The following is a 15,000-nucleotide window of genomic DNA, read 5'->3' as shown; positions in this document are numbered from 1 at the left end:
GCTGCTGGGTCTAATGTTAGTGGTCTGCTGACCCACTGCTGCTGGGTCTAACGTTAGTGGTCTGACCCACTGCTGCTGGGTCTAATGTTAGTGGTCCTCTGACCCACTGCTGCTGGGTCTAATGTTAGTGGTCCTCTGACCCACTGCTGCTGGGTCTAATGTTACTGGTCTGACCCACTGCTGCTGGGTCTAATGTTAGTGGTCCTCTGACCCACTGCTGCTGGGTCTAATGTTACTGGTCTGACCCACTGCTGCTGGGTCTAATGTTAGTGGTCCTCTGACCCACTGCTGCTGGGTCTAATGTTAGTGGTCTGACCCACTGCTGCTGGGTCTAATGTTAGTGGTCCTCTGACCCACTGCTGCTGGGTCTAATGTTAGTGGTCTGACCCACTGCTGCTGGGTCTAATGTTAGTGGTCCTCTAACCCACTGCTGCTGGGTCTAATGTTAGTGGTCTGCTGACCCACTGCTGCTGGGTCTAACGTTAGTGGTCTGACCCACTGCTGCTGGGTCTAATGTTAGTGGTCCTCTGACCCACTGCTGCTGGGTCTAATGTTAGTGGTCCTCTGACCCACTGCTGCTGGGTCTAATGTTACTGGTCTGACCCACTGCTGCTGGGTCTAATGTTAGTGGTCTGACCCACTGCTGCTGGGTCTAATGTTAGTGGTCTGCTGACCCACTGCTGCTGGGTCTAACGTTAGTGGTCCTCTGACCCACTGCTGCTGGGTCTAATGTTAGTGGTCCTCTGACCCACTGCTGCTGGGTCTAATGTTAGTGGTCTGACCCACTGCTGCTGGGTCTAACTGTCCCTCCTCTCTCCCTGCAACTCGGAGAACTTCTACGTCAGCGATTCTCATCTCAGCGAGCTGCGACACAGTTTACAGCCCCACTGGCACAAATTGTCCCTAAGACAACCAACAACAATCGCCATTTTGTTGTGTACCAATGAAATGACCACAGGAAACAGTTCAATCCATAGGCCTTCCTATCCATTTTATTTCAATGCGGGACTCGATCAGCGCAGTTACCTTGGTGGGTCCCTGCGGCTGGTACGTGCCCCTCCTGGGGACTCTCCAGGACCAAGCCAGCCTGGCTGAGTGGGGGGACGCCCCCCACCAAGGCACCCGTGGACGGGGAAGGCAAGTCGGCTGAAGTCGAGGGGTGGGAGGAAGAAGGGGTGGCCAGGCCGTGTGGGGGGGGAAGGGGCTTGTAGAGGTTAGGGGTGACGACTGGGGAAGACATCGGACCTGGGGGAGGGAGAAAGTTATTAATGTTTTTTGTTGTTTCAACACTACTCATGTTTGTATTGGTGCCCTGTAATCAGGTGCTATAAATGATAATCATTAATACCCGTGTTTACCATAGACTGTATAATATTAATGGTCAAAGCATCCGGTTCGGCGAAGTGCTGCAAATGCGGAAGTGCCTTAAACCTGCATTATATCTGAATTCCTGCAGGGGGTGAAACATGTGGTTGCAAAAGGAGGTCTGTTTCTGTAGAAGTCTATGAGAAAGTGACCCACTTTTCACTTGATTTATTACCTCAGTAAACATTTTCATAATGAGTTTATGGTCTCAATCGCTAGTTTTAAGTCTTCTGCAACACTGAATGATGTTCATTTTTTGAATTATGGTCTCGTTGATTTTAAAATCTGCGATAAAGCAGGAGGTGTTTTCGCCTAAAATCGTAACATCCCAACCAGGATGGCTGCGCCGGTAACGGCAAACTCAGCGACTCATAGTGGATCTCCACAAACCAATGGGTGATGTCACACATGCTCTTTCCACTAATATACAGTTTATGGTGTTTACATGTAATTGTCAAGCGAATTTTAGGCAAACTTTTAAAAATGTCAAAAATTTGCCGCATTTCCATCAACTGGGTCGGAGCGAATTAGTCTCGATCAAAAGAAGTGCATTTCCAGGATAATTGCCTGACATCCCTCCCCTTCCTCTCTCTGTGTGTTTCCTTTCTCAAACTCTGTTCGCTTCAGGAAACAACAACAAACTTGTAGCTAGCGAAGCTACACGCTGAAAATGTCAATCTTGCATCTGGGTTGTAGCCGGACCTTCTTCTACAGCGCTGTGGAGGTAGAGCTGGCTATGCGAATAAACAGCTACAGCAAGTAGGTCAGAAGTTGCGCTATAGGCTATGTATAGCTGTACTAAACCACTAAACAGAGTTAAAGAAGTAGAGGTTGCTAACCGGAAACAAAACAAGTCGCCTTGACCATCTAAACATCTACAAAGAAACAATTTGGTTTAATTGTTCGTTGACGTCAGCTAATGTTGGCCATGTTTCATGCTCTTCGGAGACAAAGACACGTTACGGGAATATCCAGGAAACGGCCGATCAGTCCTGGGAGTTAAACGTTCGCTACATCAGAACTTATTCAGCAAAGTCGTTTCCATTTCCCATTTAGAGCATTGACTCTAAAACCACATCAAACTTTTTTTGCCCTTTTGAGGATGTTTTATTAAATTCCCATCCAGCTTTTCTAATGTGCATACAAATATGTTTATGGAAACACGACTATTGGATGGATTTGAGTTAGGGGGTTCAGTAGTACCTCCTCTGTAGACCAGTAGTACCACCTCTCCCTGGTTGGTGTGTTCTTGCAGGACTCTCTGGACCTGAGGAAAGAAATGTACCAATGGTTATCATTCATTTGAAATGTGTTTGTGCAGGGGTCAGCCCTATGGTCCCACAGCCCTATGGTCCCACAGCCCTATGGTCCCACAGCCCTATGGTCCCACAGCCCAATGGTCACACAGCTCAATGGTCCCACAGCCCAATGGTCCCACAGCCCTATGTTCCCACAGCCCTATGGTCCCACAGCCCTATGTTCCCACAGCCCAATGGTCCCACAGCCCAATGGTCCCACAGCCCTATTTTCCCAGCGTATTTCCTTGGAGAACGTTGGCACCAAGATCCTGGTTCCAGCTGTTGCCGTGGTCCTGCTGCACTCCCTGCCGAGCTCAGCGGTGCCCTGCAATGTCATGCTTCTTCCTGCTGAACCCTGCAGCTTCCTGCTACATCCAGTCACTGTTCCATTATTAATGTGACTATTATCGCCACTGTTCATCACACCCCCAACCGGCCCGTCAGACACCGCCTACCAAGAGCCTGGGTCTGTCCGAGGTTTCTTCCCAAGAGGGAGTTTTTCCTCGCCACTGTCACACTGAATGCTCTTGAGGGAATTACTGTAATTGTTGGAATTGTTGGGGCTTTGTAAATTATAGAGTGTGGTCTAGACCTACTCTATCTGTAAAGTGTCTCGAGATAACTCTTGTTATGATTTGATACTATAAATAAAATTGAATTGAATTGAATTGAATTGGAAAAACTCCCTTTTAGGGAGAAACCTGGGACAGACCCAGACTCTTGGTAGGCGGTGTCTGACGGTGCCGGTTGGGGATGTGCTGAACAGTGGCGATAATAGTCACTTTAAAGATAATGGAACAGTGACTTCAAATGGTAGTCATAGTAGTTCATGTCATGTCAGGGCGTTACAGGATGTAGCATGGCCCAGCAGAGCATGGATGGACGTAGCAGGAAGCAGCAGGGTTCAGCAGGACGCAGCAGGGCACCGCAGAGCTTAGCAGGGAGTGCAGCAGGACCACGACGACAGCTGCAACCAGGATCTTGGTGCCAACGTACTCATAGCAAATATGAGTAAACTCCCCAGAGCTTACTCCCCGGAGTCCTTATGTTTTTTTCTAACTTGAGTGCATGACAACTTAAGTTTCTGGCTAAAACGGGCACGAGAAGATCACGGAAGAATTTTACCTGGGAGAAGCTGAGTCTCTGTACGTCCGCCCCGTTGATCTTCACTATAGCGTCCCCTGGCTGCAGGGAGGGGCAGTGCCTTCGATCCCAGACCCGCCTCACCACCGCCAGCTGACCTCCTTGCCCCCCGGCCATCACGCTGAACCCAAGCCCCCCACTCTCGCTGCGCCCGAGGGCCACCGGTACAAGCTCCGCACCCCGAGCTGAGCCGGGCGACCCTGCCCCGAGAGGGAGCACCAGCCCGGGGTTTCTTTGGGAGGGTGGGGAGGGCGCTTGGTGATTGGCTGGACAGCCATTAAAGCCGCAGGATGGGACGTCTTTGGGCGGGGTCAGGGCGAGGGAAGTCTGGGGCATCGGCGGGCGTTGCACAGGAGCCCCAGGAGGTGTGGAGGAGGTGGGGTTGTTAGCGGTAGTGGGGCTGGTGGAGTTTTGGAGCAGGCCGGTCTCTGGCTGAGAGAGGGGCAGTTTGGACAGAGTGTGGGAGGACGAGGACGAGATGGGGAGCGTGGAGGAGGAGATTGGGAGCGTTGACGTAGACAGGTCACTCTCTGAAGACTTGGAGCTCTGATGGTGGAGGAGGGAGGAGGAAGAGAAGGTGGGGAGAGTGCTGCTGTTGTAGCGAATCAGAGAAGATCTGCAAGGAGCAGGAGAAGATGAGTGTTATGGTTTGGCGTTATGCCTTGTATTTTGTTCTGTTCCTGTCTTGTTTGTATTGTGTATTCTGGTTTGTTTCCTGTTTTATTGTGAAAGTCTGGTTTTCTGTCTTGTCACGTCTGGTTCTACTTCCTGTGTTTTCCCACCTTTTTTGATTACGCTGTCATTCCTAATGTGTTTCACCTGATGGTACCACCTGTTCCTTGTTTGCTCCCTTCCTCATGTATTTAGCCTCTGTGTTTCCCTTTGTGTCTTGTCAGATCGTCTCATCTCTTGTGTCAGTTTGTCCCTGCCTGTGTTTTGCTCGCCAGTTTGTGCATGTTATCGCCTGCTGCCGTTGCTTTTGAGTTCTCCCTGCATGACTTTGTGAGTTTCCCAGTCTTTGTACTGCCGTTTTGTGTTGGAGTAAAGCCTGAAGTTCAAACCTTCTCCTGCCTGCCTCTCCCTGCATTTGGGTCCTCCTACACATCACAACAAGTTAGACAAACAAACTTCAGAAACTTCCATCAATTACTACTACTGTAATACCTTCATTAGCACCCTGGTTCCAGTACTCGGAATAACCGCCCACAATTCAGATTTGTTCATTGGTATAATAATAGAGCTTGTGTTTTCATTGACGTGGAACACAGACGATCAATCTGAGCTTTGTAGGCGGTATAAGGCATGGCTGAGATCTTGGCAGCTGTACAGGTTGTTATTATACAGCCTTGTTGAATACTTGATTATAATTAGTCGATCACGGCATTCTACGATCATATTTTTCTGTATAAGAGACCATTGCCGACTATAAGCGATGAAATCTTTTTTAAATCAATACTGCTGATCAGCGGAGTTGACGTCCTCAAATGTCGTTTTGTCCGCAATTAAGATATTCACGTCACAGAGGAGAGAAGAAACTAGAAAATATTCCCATTTAACAAGCTGGATTCAGAGACTTTTTACTTATTTTTCATAGAAAATGACTCCACCCGATTAATCGATTATCAAAATAGTTGGAGATTAATTTAAAAGTTGACGACTAATCGATTGATCTTTGCCACTCTATAATCAACTGTTTTAAACTTATCTAAGCAGCAATATTGAGTTGACTTTGTTGACAAGAAGTTGCACATCATCAATATAAGTAGATAAAAGCAGTGGGCCAAATCAGCTTCTCTGGGGGACACCATGATACACCGTGCTAAGACGATGGGCCATATCTTGCACCCGGCGCAGCGCAAAGCAAAGCCCGACGCAACTGTCTTTGCTAGTTTAAGACCGACAAAGTTGTCAATTTCCCGTCTAGCGCCTGCGTCGTTTAAATAGCAAACGCACCTGGGAGGTGTGTTCAGGTGCATTCTGGCCGTGCTGGTCTTACAGGGAGGTGTGTTCAGGTGCATTCTGGGCATGCTGGTCTTACAGGGAGGTGTGTTCAGGTGCATTCTGGGCGTGCTGGTCTTACAGGGAGGTGTGTTCAGGTGCATTCTGGGCGTGCTGGTCTTACAGGGAGGTGTGTTCAGGTGCATTCTGGGCGTGCTGGTCTTACAGGGAGGTGTGTTCAGGTGCATTCTGGGCATGCTGGTCTTACAGGGAGGTGTGTTCAGGTGCATTCTGGGCGTGCTGGTCTTACAGGGAGGTGTGTTCAGGTGCATTCTGGGAGTATTACCATCTTGAGTCAGCGGGAAGTGATGGCGCCATTGACCAACAAAAACCTGGTCTAAAGTCAATAACGCAGCATTTCATTGTTATTTTAACAGAGCATTAGTCAAATGCTCCTAGGTTCGTGCACAGCGCGTGCACACTATGCTTGTTACACCGACGCAGACCTTTTTTACCACCGTCAAACTAGCAAAAGTGGATTAGGACACGCGCTAAACACAGCTGCACCAGGCGTTGCACACCCTGCGCCTACATCGTTAAAATAGGGTCCTGAAACTCCTCTCACCTTCGTGTTCCAGCATTGGACAGTACGCCATCAGAGTCACTGTGATTAATGGCTGCTGTCCTCTCTGGAAGGGGGGGTGGACCCAGGGGGGGGTCAGAGGAAGTGGGCGTTGGCGGGCCAGTCAGTCCGTTCGTCATTGGCGGAGCAGCGTAGGAGGGCGGGGTTTGGCCCCGTCCTGAATGTCAGAGTGAAGGAGTTAGTAATTATCGGGCGGTTAACTGATTAACAGGGACACACAGAATATGCGGATACAGAATTTCCTGCAGATGTTAAACAAATTAAAATAAAACTGTGGTAATCCAATGTTCTCCAAGTCATTTGATTGTCATTTTGGATCACCGCTGAAAACTGTTATAAATTCTGCAGATTCTGTTGGGTCTGCAGATTAATGATCACCGGGATGACATTTAAAAGTTGGATAACTTCGATCAATAGATTATGAATTATAAAATGTGTGCGTAAAATTCTCTGTAGACATTAAACAAAGCAGGTGGCCATCTTGTTAAACACATGAAAGAAAACCAGAATAATGAAAATCTTAGAGTTAGCTGATTGACTTCAAAGACAAAATCAAACAAAGAGACAGACTTTTTTTTTTAAAGGACTATTTTTGGGGCATTTAAGGCCTTTATTTTGACAGAACAGCTGAAAACATGAAAGGCAAAGAAGAGGGGGAACGACACACAGCTAAGTGCCACGGATTGGACTTGAACCTGCCTCTGCATTAAGGTGTAAACCTCTATATATGGGCTGTTGCTCTACCAACTGAGCTACCCAGGTACCCAGAAATGGAGATTTTTAAACAGGTTTCAATGCTTCTTGTGTTTGGCGCGGTCAGGGCGGTGTGGATGGCGATATGATGCAACTGCGACACAGTAAACTCATGAATGAAGTAAACAGGGACTGTCCTTCCTTTGCTGTACCTGAAGTTGCTGCATTCTGGCTGCTGTCTGGAGATTCCTTCATGAACAACTCGTATTCTTCCAGATGTTTCAGACCAGATGTTGTAACAGCGGCCATGTTGTGTATAGTTCAGGGTCCTCGCCACCACCGGACCAATCAGCTTTGAACAGATTGAACATGTAGCTGGACTTGAATGGCCTTCTTTAGACTGAAAGTACTGCCAAACAACAACTTTTTCTGCTCACCAGATCCATGTCCACTTCCTCACAGCCTGCTGCATTGAACGCTCCACCTACGTAAACACCTTCCCATAATCAACGGCGCCGTCACTACGGCGACCAGCGTAGCGCGCCGAGTGCAAGCGTAGGGTTCGGTTCGCTATGAAGAAGTTCTAAGGTTCAGCAGAAACCCTAACCCCGTCAAAAAGCCCAATATTCAGCCGAATCCAAAGCCGAATCCCGGATTCGGTGCATCTCTGATTAAAACCTGAGTTTTTAGGACAACTGGATAGCTCACCTGTAGAGCGTGCGTCCCATGTACAAAGGCTCAGTCCTTGTTGCAGCAGCTGCAGGTTTGACTCCGACCTGCGCCCCTTTTCATATAATTCTCTCTCTCTCTCTCTCTCTCTCTCTCTCTCTCTCTCTCATCTTCAGCTGTCCTATATAATAAAGGCTTAAAATGCCCCCAAAAAAAACTAAAACTTGAGTTTCTGGCTAAAAACAGACGGGTGATCTTTCTGACCTGGCGTGCTGCTGTAGGTGAGGTGCGTCAGGCCACGGTTCACATTGGGGGGGTTTGGAGGCTCGCTGGGGGTCTGTGGCTGTGACAGAAGATACAAGGTTAGTGATTCACACTGTTGGAGATTTAAAGTTAAACCAGGGGTCTCCAACCTTTCTTCATCTAAGGTATGCGTCAAACTCAAGGCCCGCGGGCCAAATCCAGCCCGTTGCAGATTTAGATCCGGCCCGTATATTAATTTCAGTTCACAATAAATTTTGGCCCTTCTGGTTGTGCGTCAAACCAAAAACACATGGAAAGGGTTTTTTAAACTGCAATTACTTGACATTCAAAGCAGAATTTGGGCAGATTTGCCAACTCTGAGACCCATAAATTCCCCCAGAAGCAGAGAGAGAGTTTTCATATTCAGGCTGTGAACAAGTTGTTAAAAAAGATTATTATCGTTTTGCTTGATTTACTAAATTCTGTGACGGTTAAGGAACTCTTTTGATGACTTTTGTAGGGGTTCATGTCAACAAAAAGGTGAAAAAAATGTCGGAAAAAGCAACAGATTTACAAAAAAAAGTGACAAAATGTCTGAGAAAGCCACAAAAAACTCGGAACAAAAACAACAGACATTAGGGAAAAAGCTACCAAAATGTTAAAAAAAAAATTAAATAAAAGTGACATGCAGTAACAAAAGCACGCCAATAATCTCTCCATGTCTGGCCCTTGGTGTGATTCTCTCTGTCCAGTGTGGACCTCTGGGAAAATGAGTTTGACACCCCTGATCTAAAGGTAAAAAAGTGGCAAAGAGCTATACTTGTTGTCAAAAAGGCAAAGATCTTTATGTGCTCAAGCGAGATCTTGTGACTATTAAAACAGGACGATATGTCTAATGTAGAAGAGGAAAAACAGATCTGTCCCACGTGTTGTTTGAATGATATAGAAAATTAGTTCCATTTTGTTTTCTACTGTCCTTTTTATTGTGAACAGCGTGATTTTTCATTTCGTTGGATAAAAGCAGAGATTGATTTGGTAAATATGGATAATGCTCAAAGATATAAACATATAAATCAGCCAGTTATCTAGATAAAGCTCGGGAGAAGAGGAAAAAAAGCTCTTTATCGAGATGAAGTGCAGATAAGAATTTGTTGTTTGTATTGGGTGTGTGTGTACGTGTATGTGTATACATGTATAAATGTGTGTATATGTATATATTTGTATTAATGTATTTCTCTGAATGATGTGTACATGCGACAGGAATATGTTTGTTAAATAAGTAAGGTTGTGGTGTCTTGTAATCCCGTGTGGGATGGGCAAAAATGTTTGGCACGATACAGAAATAAAACATAACTAACTAACTAACTGTTGGAGACCCATGACGTAAACAGTAAACATGTACGGCACCGTCTCCAGGCTCTGTTTGGGACATCCATCGGGGTTATAAAGCATCGGGTAGCCTCTCCTCAGCACCACGTCCACACTCTGGCCCATCGGCACCGACTTCAGCATCTCCACCACCTCTTTATGGGAGCGACCCAACACGCAGCTGTCGTTGATGTAGACCAGGATGTCAGCTGGAGGACCACAGACAGGGAGACACAGTGAGCCTAAATCATACCCACCGGCAGACTGATCTCATGAAGTGGCATATGTATGACACGCCAATTAGTATGCCATTTTTGGTGTGTTATCAAGACGCATACTGGCTTTTTCTGAAGGTTGATTTAGATTAGAGATGGCTCCGATACTGCCTAAAACGCTGGTATCGGTATCGGGAAGTACTGGAGTTTATGCACCGATCCGATACCACGTAATAAAGCCCTGAAGAAAATCTACGTTAAAGTAGATTATTTATGTTCTTTTTCCGTTAAAACTGACTGTCAAACTGGAAAATAAAAGAAAGTTTTGTGGCATTTGTGTTTGTTCATGTTTTACAGAGAGTTTAACTTGAGCCAGACAGACAACAAAGATAGAAATCATATCACATCCATACAGGCATAGTAGTATACAGCTGTTAAAACATAATAAAATATATGACCCACTGGTATCGGATCGGTACTCGGTATCGGCAGATACGCAAGTCCAGGTATCGGAATCGGTATCGGGAAGCAAAAAATGGTATCGGACCATCTCTAATTTAGATAGGGACAGATACAAAAAAAACATAGATAAACTTCAACAGTCATCTGATGTACGTATCGTAGTGTTTTTAGCCGAAGCTAATTCTCGACACTTAGTCCCTAGTATAGGGCTTTTGGTTACAAATAAAAAATACAGATTTACATTATTAATAAAAATACAATAAAGATGCAATAAAAGGAAATTAAATGAAAATGGAAGGAAAGTATACAATGAGAGCACAGTGTAAAAACTAAATATGAGTGCAAGATTGTTCACGAATTAGCCACGATTTGGTATTTTTTTTTTTAAAAAGTGGCTAATGTTGGGTGGACTCGTGTCCCGCGTGTTACGTTTCCTAAACTCAACCGTATAGCTTTCTTATCGCAATAACACGCCAAGTGGCGTGCATATTTAAGTCCGCTGTACACAGCCTTTTCACACACGCTCGGATAGGTCAAAAAGTGTACGGATAACACGTCACTTGGCTTAAGGAAGTGGGCGTGTACGTTTACGCGAAGGGTGGCAGTAGGTCAGTCCGTAGGGAGTTGGGATGGGAATCAGAGAGTCACAGGTTCAAGTCCCATGGACCAAAAAAAGTACAGAGTGTGGATTGGTAACTGGAGAGATGCTAGTTCACCTCCTGGGCACTGCCAGGTGCTCTTGAGCAAGGCACCGTACCCTCCACTAGGAGCCCACTCACTCTGACATCTCTCCATTTGTGCATGAATAGGTCCTGAGCATGTGTGTGTGTGTGTATTTCAGGCCTGTGTGTATTGATTTCTAACAAACAGAGTGTAAATTGCAATTTCCCCACTTATTATTAAATTAAATAAATTATTATGATGTCATGTTGACCACCGAGTGTCAAAATAATGGACGTAGCAGCATTGTTTTGTGGCCGTTTTGAAGAATTGAGCTTTGGCAATTTGGCCAGTGCTGTTTGTGGTTGCAATGGCGCCGCGCTAAGCTAAACGCCAAAGAGGGAAAGTTGCTGATATTCAACCCTTGAGAAGAGAAGACATCCAGCGGAGATTTTCTGGCGGGTTAACGAAGACCTCTGGGTACTACGGGCAGAACAGAAAATCTGCAACATTTCCCTTAAGTTACCAGCTAACGCTAGCTAGCTAGTAGCTTGCTTGGTTGGCAGAACACTGAAGAAGGCAGTTAGACTTTAGAGGCGACCCAAAGGTTCCAGTTAAAGGGATACTCCACCATTTGTTGCAATAGGGCTTATCCCGGTCTCCCCTAGCTGTAGATAGGTGGGGTCTCCCCTAGCTGTAGATAGGTGGGGTCTCCCCTAGCTGTAGATAGGTGGGGTCTCCTCTAGCTGTAGATAGGTGGGGTCTCCCCTAGCTGTAGATAGGTGGGGTCTCCTCTAGCTGTAGATAGGTGGGGTCTCCCCTAGCTGTAGATAGGTGGGGTCTCCTCTAGGTGGGGTCTCCCCTAGCTGTAGATAGGTGGGGTCTCCTCTAGCTGTAGATAGGTGGGGTCTCCTCTAGGTGGGGTCTCCTCTAGCTGTAGATAGGTGTGGTCTCCTCTAGCTGTAAATAGGTGGGGTCTCCCCTAGCTGTAGATAGGTGGGGTCTGCCCTAGATAGGTGGGATCTCCTCTAGCTGTAGATAGGTGGTCTCCCCTAGCTGTAAATAGGTGGGGTCTCCCCTAGCTGTAGATAGATGGGGTCTGCCCTAGATAGGTGGGGTCTCCTCTAGCTGTAGATAGGTGGGGTCTCCTCTAGATGTAGATAGGTGGGGTATCCTATAGCTGTAGATAGGTGGGGTCTGCCCTAGATAGGTGGGGTCTCCTCTAGCTGTAGATAGGTGGTCTCCCCTAGCTGTAGATAGGTGGGGTCTCCCCTAGCTGTAGATATGTGGGGTCTCCTCTAGCTGTAGATAGGTGGGGTCTCCTCTAGCTGTAGATAGGTGGGGTCTCCCCTAGCTGTAGATATGTGGGTTCTCCTCTAGCTGTAGATAGGTGGTCTCCCCTAGCTGTAGATAGATGGGGTCTCCTCTAGCTGTAGATAGGTGGGGTCTCCTCTAGGTGGGGTCTCCTCTACCTGTAGATAGGTGGGGTCTCCCCTAGCTGTAGATAGGTGGTCACCCCTAGCTGTAGATAGATGGGGTCTCTCCTAGCTGTAGATAGGTGGGGTCTCCTCTAGCTGTAGATAGGTGGGGTCTCCTCTAGCTGTAGATAGGTGGGGTCTGCCCTAGATAGGTGGGGTCTGCCCTAGATAGGTGGGATCTCCTCTAGCTGTAGATAGGTGGTCTCCCCTAGCTGTAAATAGGTGGGGTCTCCCCTAGCTGTAGATAGGTGGGGTCTGCCCTAGATAGGTGGGATCTCCTCTAGCTGTAGATAGGTGGGGTCTCCTCTAGATGTAGATATGTGGGGTCTGCCCTAGATAGGTGGGGTCTGCCCTAGATAGGTGGGATCTCCTCTAGCTGTAGATAGGTGGTCTCCCCTAGCTGTAAATAGGTGGGGTCTCCCCTAGCTGTAAATAGGTGGGGTCTGCCCTAGATAGGTGGGATCTCCTCTAGCTGTAGATAGGTGGTCTCCCCTAGCTGTAAATAGGTGGGGTCTCCCCTAGCTGTAGATAGATGGGGTCTGCCCTAGATAGGTGGGGTCTCCTCTAGCTGTAGATAGGTGGGGTCTCCTCTAGATGTAGATATGTGGGGTATCCTATAGCTGTAGATAGGTGGGGTCTGCCCTAGATAGGTGGGGTCTCCTCTAGCTGTAGATAGGTGGTCTCCCCTAGCTGTAAATAGGTGGGGTCTCCCCTAGCTGTAGATAGGTGGGGTCTCCTCTAGCTGTAGATAGGTGGGGTCTCCTCTAGCTGTAGATAGGTGGGGTCTCCCCTAGCTGTAGATATGTGGGGTCTCCCCTAGCTGTAGATAGATGGGGTCTCCTCTAGCTGTAGATAGGTGGGGTCTCCTCTAGGTGGGGTCTCCTCTAGCTGTAGATAGGTGGGGTCTCCCCTAGCTGTAGATAGGTGGTCACCCCTAGCTGTAGATAGATGGGGTCTCTCCTAGCTGTAGATAGGTGGGGTCTCCCCTAGCTGTAGATAGTTGGTCTCCCCTAGCTGTAGATATATGGGGTCTCCTATAGCTGTAGATAGGTAGGGTCTCCTCTAGGTGGGGTCTCCTCTAGCTGTAGATAGGTGGTCTCCCCTAGCTGTAAATAGGTGGGGTCTCCCCTAGCTGTAGATAGATGGGGTCTCCTCTAGCTATAGATAGGTGGTCTCCTCTAGCTGTAGATATATGGGGTCTCCTATAGCTGTAGATAGGTAGGGTCTCCTCTAGGTGGGGTCTCCTCTAGCTGTAGATAGGTGGGGTCTCCCTTAGCTGTAGATAGTTGGTCTCCCCTAGCTGTAGATATATGGGGTCTCCTATAGCTTTAGATAGGTAGGGTCTCCTCTAGGTGGGGTTTCCTCTAGCTGTAGATAGGTGGGGTCTCCCATAGCTGTAAATAGTTGGTCTCCCCTAGCTGTAGATATATGGGGTCTCCTATAGCTGTAGATAGGTAGGGTCTCCTCTAGGTGGGGTCTCCCCTAGCTGTAGATAGGTGGGGTCTCCCCTAGCTGTAGATAGTTGGTCTCCCCTAGCTGTAGATATATGGGGTCTCCTATAGCTGTAGATAGGTGAGGTGTCCCCCTAGCTGTAGATAGATGGGGTCTCCTCTAGCTGTAAATAGGTAGGGTCTCCTCTAGCTGTAGATAGGTGGGGTCTCCTCTAGGTGGGGTCTCCCCTAGCTTTAGATAGGTGGGGTCTCCTCTAGCTGTAGATAGGTGGGGTCTCCTCTAGGTGGGGTCTCCTCTAGCTGTAGATAGGTGGGGTCTCCTCTAGCTGTAGATAGGTGGGGTCTCCTCTAGCTGTAGATAGGTGGTCTCCCCTAGCTGTAAATAGGTGGGGTCTCCTATAGCTGTAGATAGATGGGGTCTCCTCTAGCTGTAGATAGGTGGTCTCCCCTAGCTGTAGATAGGTGGGGTCTCCCCTGGCTGTAGATAGGTGGGGTCTCTCCTAGCTGTAGATAGGTGGTCTCCCCTAGCTGTAGATAGGTGGTCTCCCCTAGCATTAGATAGGAGGGGTCTCCCCTAGCTGTAGATAAATGGGGTCTCCTCTAGCTGTAGATAGGTGGTCTCCCCTAGCTGTAGATAGGTGGGGTCTCCTATAGCTGTAGATAGGTGGGGTCTCCTCTAGCTGTAGATAGGTGGTCTCCCCTAGCTGTAGATAGGTGGGGTCTCCCCTGGCTGTAGATAGGTGGGGTCTCTCCTAGCTGTAGATAGGTGGTCTCCCCTAGCTTTAGATAGGGGGGTCTCCCCCAGCTGTAGATAGGTGGGGTCTCTCCTAGCTGTAGACAGGTGGGGTCTCCCCTGGCTGTAGATAGGTGGGGTCTCTCCTAGCTGTAGATAGGTGGTCTCCCCTAGCTGTAGATAGGTGGGGTCTCCTCTAGCTGTAGATAGGTGGGGTCTCCCCTAGCTGTAGATAGGTGGGGTCTCCTCTAGCTGTAGATAGGTGGGGTCTCCCCTGGCTGTAGATAGGTGGGGTCTCTCCTAGCTGTAGATAGGTGGTCTCCCCTAGCTGTAGATAGGTGTGGTCTCCTCTAGCTGTAGATAGGTGGGGTTTGGGGTCTCCTCTAGCTGTAGATAGGTGGTCTCCACTAGCTGTAGATAAGTGGGGTCTCCCCTAGCTGTAGATAGGTGGGGTCTCCCCTAGCTGTAGATAGGTGGGCTCTCCCTTAGCTGTAGATAGGTGGGGTCTCCTCTAGCTGTAGATAGGTGGGGTCTCCTCTAGCTGTAGATAGTTGGGGTCTCCTCTAGCTGTAGATAGGTGGGGTCTCCTCTAGCTGTAGATAGTTTGGGGTCTCCTCTAGCTGTAGATAGGTGGGGTCTCC

The sequence above is a fragment of the Perca flavescens genome, chromosome 7, assembly GCF_004354835.1.
Source record: "Perca flavescens isolate YP-PL-M2 chromosome 7, PFLA_1.0, whole genome shotgun sequence".
Taxonomy (NCBI): domain Eukaryota; kingdom Metazoa; phylum Chordata; class Actinopteri; order Perciformes; family Percidae; genus Perca; species Perca flavescens.
This window is presented reverse-complemented; position numbering follows the sequence as displayed.